Raw genomic sequence first — 6000 nt, 5'->3', positions numbered from 1 at the left:
TTTGTGGTGTAAAACAACAATCTTTTATTATACTCATGAGATTCCATAGGTCCAAAATGTAGAAAGGGCACAGCAAGATGGAACCTCAGCTGGGTGACTAGAGTATTGGGGGATGACTCAAAGAGCTGGGGGCTAGAGAAGCTCTGGCCGAAGCACCTTAAATCCCCAGAGAGCATCTTCACTTACATGTTTGGCTCCTGGGCTGGAATGGTGGAAGGACAGGTTCAGAGGGGGTTATCTTCCAGAACATTCAGCACGACAGTCCCAGGACAGATGTACTCACAGGGTGGTTCAGGGTTCTAAGAACCATAGTGTTCCCAGAGGCCAAGGGGGAAGCTGCAAGGCTTTTGATGACAACTTCGGAAACTATAGCATCACTTCACTGTGCTTTATTGGTCAAGCCAGTCTCGGAGCCCACCCAGGTTCAAAGGAAAAAGCATACACCCTACCTCTTGAGAGGAGGAGGGTAAAATGATTAAAACAACCACAAGAATAGACATTGGGAGACAATCCCTATGATACCTACTGCAGTAGTGAAGAAGGAGATACGCAGGAAAAAAAGACTGTAATGAATTATAAAGAGAAGCTTCTATAACAAACCAATTAATCTATACCTGTTTTCTCATTAGTTACCACAACTCAACTGCTTTTGTATCCAGTATAGAGTTGGTAAGTCTCCTGTCATATGTAAGATAGAATGAAGACCCTTTCCTTTGGCTCAAATTCTTTAAGCTTTTAAATATAACCCAAGAACATTGGCACCCGTAACTGAGATGCTTTGGGGGGCATAAAGGCTATTTATAGGAGGAAATGAGCCTTTGTGAGTTTCCTCACAGACTGTCCAGTCTGGGATGCTATAGATTAAGTACTGGGCCAGATGGAGTAATGTTCCTCAAGTAATAGATTTTATATCACAGTCTGAGTACAATACTGGAACCCAAAGTATAGTTTTTCAGTGTCTTCTATTCCATTTCCACTTTACAGGATTTACTATATTCTTCAGTAGGGTAAGTAACCTCCCTGCTAGAAAATGTACTGTAATTAATATAAATTATTTTCTGAATTAAAAAGTGGCAAATCTTGAGGACAAGAACTAGGACGAGAACTGAGTCTATGGAGATCTTTAAACTCTTTGAAGACTTGGGGATTTTCCTCATGTTCTGAGGGTTAGGGTGACCTTGTCCCTTTGTTCTAGAACAGAAGCAATCTACTTTGCTGCTGGGAAGCCCTGGGTTAATGTTGGAAATCTAAAAGGAGCAATAAAGCATGATTAAATTTCATTAATCTCAATTTGCCCTGCCAAGAAAAATAAAGCCCAAATATTTTTTGCCTGTTTCTGCTTTTTTTTTTTTTTAAACTGAGGCAACCTGGTCTTTTTTTTTTTTTCCCCAATTGGAGTATACTTGCTTTACAATATTGTGTTAGTTTCTGCTGTACAGCAAAGTACATATATAGAATCAGCTATATGTTTACATATAAACCCTCTGTTCTGGATTTCCTTTCCATTTAGGTCACCACAGAGCATTGATTAGAGTTCCCTGTGCTATATAGTCAGTTCTCATTAGTAATCTATTTTATACATGGCAGTGTATATATATTCAGAGAAGGCAATGGCAACCCACTCCAGCACTCTTGTCTGGAAAATCCCATGGATGGAGGAGCCTGGTGGGCTGCAGTCTATGGGATCGCTAAGAGTCCGATAGGACTGAGCAACTTCACTTTCACTTTTCACTTTCACGCATTGGAGAAGGAAATGGCAACCCACTTCAACGTTCTTGCCTTGAGAATCCCAGGGATGGCAGAGCCTGGTGGGCTGCTGTCTATGGGGTTGCACAGAGTCGGATACGACTGAAGCGACTGAGCAGCAGAGTATATATGTCAATCCCAATTTCCCAGTCCATCCCCTCCCCCCGGAACCTGGACTTTATCTGAGATATATTGTTACATGGATAAAGTTAAATCATAATAGAGCCTTCTGGTAGGTCCCCCAAACTCCAATTCCCATAAAACATAAAGTGGAAATTTATGGTTTTCTTAGTAGCTGACACTAAACAGCTACACCCCTTCTTGAGATGGGGCTTGTTTTGTATCTGCAAGCTGGGAGGAATGAGGAGGGAGGGGCAGCAGCATTTTCTTGGGAGTTTGGGGTTGTTCCTCAGTAACTGTGTCTGCGTCTTTACTCCGTGACCTCTGTGCTCTCCTTGCTTACGCTTCGCTTTCTAGTTAAGTGCGTGTGTCCGTTTCTCCAAGCCTTTTTGTTCCATGAGAGTCAGGATGCACCCTGACCCCTTTGCCGAATGTTCTTAGCTAATACTTTTGTACTCTTCCCAGTCAAATATGAAGCGCATTTTCTACAGGTTCACACTTGCCATTGTCATCTCATGTATTCCGTACCTTTCCTTCATCTTGACTCCACATATAAAATACAGTGCCCTTTGGTAAAACTGGAACAATTCTTATCCAAAACTGGAGTATTAGGACAATCATTTTATAAGGGAGTGGTTTTAGGAAAGGGTGGTATCCTGTACAAATCGATTGATTGCCAGAAAAGAGATACCTGATCATTTTAAATAACCTGTTTGATCTTGAGAGTCCACATCTTATGCCACTAAGATCTTTTTGATTGGAATTGGTTCTTCCATTTCATGTTTTGTGGTTTAATTAAGTCCCTTGCAAGAAAAGCAATTTTCAGAAGGGAAATGAAAACCACCCTAAAAGGGGGCAGAGATCTTTCTGCTAGACAAACTACCAAGAAATTATTAGGAAGTTCTATGTTCCTAATATACCAACCTGCTCTTATCATTACTAACTTACAAGTAAGGCTACTAGGCAAGGACTGGGCCTGCTCAGTGTTTTTCCTCCAGGAAGTACCCAGTGTGCTCTTAAATTTGAACATTGTGATGTTAACTAGGATTACTATGTATAATCCTCAAGACTGAATGGACCAAATCAACTGCTAACCCCTGGAAATAACACTTCACTTTTCCTAGGCACCAAGACACTGATTAGGGCTCTAGGCAAGGAATTTTCCTAAGTCAGCCCTGCAGCCCAGGAAGTCATTCCTTCTTGCTGGTGAGCATCTCCCTCCCAGAGAGCAGGGTTAACTCACCTCTGACTCATCATGCTTATACACAATAAACAGTTGAGAAAATATTGTTTGCTAGAGTTCTGGATGCAGTAGAACACACACACACACACACACACACACACACACACATATATGTGTGTGTGTATGTATCTAGTGAACCAAAAGATACCACATCCCAGTTTCCTGTGGGGCCCATAATTCTTCCCTGGTCTCACCCACCAAAGTAATACATCAAAAGCACTGACTGCTCATTTGCACCAACATGGATGGACCTACAGATGATCATACTAAGTGAAGTACTCACTTAGTATGTACTTACATAGGACTGTCTTTTCTCTGAGAGAAAAGAGAAAGACAAGCATCATGAGATCACTGAAATGTGCAATCTAAAAAACAGTACAGGACTTACCTGGTGGCACAGTGGATAAGAATCCACCTGCTAATGCAGGGGACATGGGTTTGATCCCTGGTCCGGGAAGATTGCACATGCCTTGGAGCGGCTAAGCCTGTGTGCCACAACTACTGAGCCCTAGTTCTAGAGCCCCTGAGCCACAATTACCAAGCATGTGTGCCGCAACTAGTGAAGCCTGCACGCCTAGAGACTGTGTTCTGTAACAAGAGAAGCCACCAAAAGGAGCAGCCCGCACACCGCAATAAAGAGTAGCCCAGCTCACCACGATTCGAGAAACCCGAGCAGAGCGATGACCCAGTGCAGCCACAAGTAAATAAAAAGTAGTACAAATAAAATTATTTACAAAATAGAAACAGACTCACAGACATAGCAAACAAACTTAAGGTTACCAAAGGGGAGGGGTCAGGGAGGGATAAGTTGGGTGTAGGGAATTAACAGATGCACACTACTATTTGTAAAACAGATTAACAACAAAGATTCATAGCACAGGGAACTATATTCAATATATTTTTTTTAAGAGCAAATGTTTATTTTTTAATTAGACAGGCTTTGATTTCTAATAGTTCATTAACAATTTATTCTAGCAAGCTACTGTTAGGGGACAGTTCTCCCTTTATATCAGACTCAAACTCCCAACTTCTAACGTGTTTCCACTAAATACAGTCTTATTAATTATACAACAACGGGAAAGTTTCTTACAGAAAGCAATTAAAACCCCCCAAAAATCAAAAGTGGTTGTTTGAGTACTGAGCTTTTTAAGAATAATTTCCTTTTCATCTCATTTCAAGAGTAATTTTACTTTTAGATTTATCAAGTTCATTTGTTATGTTTAATTCAATGTTATATTCATTTTATATTTAATATCTTATAGTAAACCATAATGGAAAAGAATTTTTAGAAAATAATATAGATATATACAGAAGAAGTGGCAAGAAGACACAGAAGAACTATACAAAAAAGATCTTCACAACCCAGATAATCCCGATGGTGTGATCACTCGCCTAGAGCCAGACATCCTGGAATGCGAAGTCAAGTGAGCTTTAGGAAGCATCACTGCAAACAAAGCTAGTGGAGGTGATGGAATTCCAGCTGAGCTATTTCAAATCCTAAAAGATGATGCTGTGAAAGTGCTGCACTCAATATACCAGCAAATTTGGAAAACTCAGCAGTGGCCACAGGACTAGAAAATGTCCGTTTTCATTCCAATCCCAAAGAAAGGCAATGCCAAAGAATGCCCAACTACCACACAATTGCACTCATCTCACATGCTAGTAAAGTAATGCTCAAAATTCTCCAAGCCAGGCTTTAGCACTATGTGAACTGTGAACTTCAGATGTTTAAGCTTGTTTTAGAAAAGGCAGAGGAACCAGAGATCAAATTGCCAACATCTGCTGGATCATGGAAAAAGCAAGAAAGTTCCAGAAAAACATCTATTTCTGCTTTATTGACTATGCCAAAGCCTTTGACTGTGTGGATCACAATAAACTGGAAAATTCTTCAAGAGATGGGAATACCAGACCACCTGACATGCCTCTTGAGAAATCTGTATGCAAGTCAGGAAGCAACAGTTAGAACTGGACATGGAACAACAGACTGTTTCCAAATAGGAAAAGGAGTACGTCAAGGCTGTATATTGTCACTCTGCTTATTTAACTTCTATGCAGAGTCCATCATGAGAAACGCTGGGCTGGAAGAAACACAAGCTGGAATCAAGATTGCTGGCAGAAATGTCAATAACCTCAGATATGCAGATGACACCCCTCTTATGGCAGAAAGTGAAGAGGAACTAAAAAGCCTCCTGATGAAAGTGAAAGAAGAGAGTGAAAAAGTTGGCTTAAAGCTCAACATTCAGAAAACAAATATCATGGCATATGGTCCCATCACTTCATGGGAAGTAGATGGGGAAACAGTGTCAGACTTTATTTTTTGGGCTCCAAAATCACTGCAGATGGTGACTGCAGCCATGAAATTAAAAGACGGTTACTCCTTGGAAGGAAAGTTATGACCAATCTAGACAGCATATTCAAAAGCAGAGACATTACTTTGCCAACAAAGGTCCATCTAGTCAAGGCTATGGTTTTTCCAGTAGTCATGTATGGATGTGAGAGTTGGACCATAAAGAAAGCTGAGTGCCGAAGAATGGATGCTTTTGAACTGTGGTGTTGGATAAGACTCTTGAGAGTCCCTTGGACTGCAAGGATATCCAACCAGTCCATCATAAAGGAGATCAGTCCTGGGTGTTCATTGGAAGGACTGATGTTGAAGCTGAAACTCCAATACTTTGGCCACCTGATGCAAAGAGCTGACTCATCTGAAAAGACCCTGATGCTGGGAAAGATTGAGGGCAGGAGGAGAAGGGGATGACAGAGGATGAGATGGCTGGATGGCATCACCGACTCAATTGACATGAGTTTGGGTAAACTCCAGGAGTTGGTGATGACTAGGGAGGCCTGGGGAGAAGGTAATGGCAACCCACTCCAGTACTCTTGCCTGGAAAATC

General features: G+C 41.3%; 1 long non-coding RNA gene across 1 annotated transcript in view; it reads right to left on the bottom strand.

Annotated features, from left to right (window-relative positions):
• Positions 1 to 6000, bottom strand: part of LOC121818517 (uncharacterized) — a 29712-nt gene continuing 23712 nt past the window's right edge. The window contains exon 2 of the long non-coding RNA XR_009599409.1: positions 1 to 6000. This exon is cut by the window's right edge and continues 23038 nt beyond it. This is a non-coding gene — a long non-coding RNA (uncharacterized LOC121818517).

This window comes from Ovis aries, chromosome 2, assembly GCF_016772045.2.
Source record: "Ovis aries strain OAR_USU_Benz2616 breed Rambouillet chromosome 2, ARS-UI_Ramb_v3.0, whole genome shotgun sequence".
Classification (NCBI taxonomy): Eukaryota; Metazoa; Chordata; class Mammalia; order Artiodactyla; family Bovidae; genus Ovis; species Ovis aries.
The sequence above is the reverse complement of the archived record's forward strand: the minus strand, read 5'-3'. Positions and strand labels throughout refer to the sequence as shown.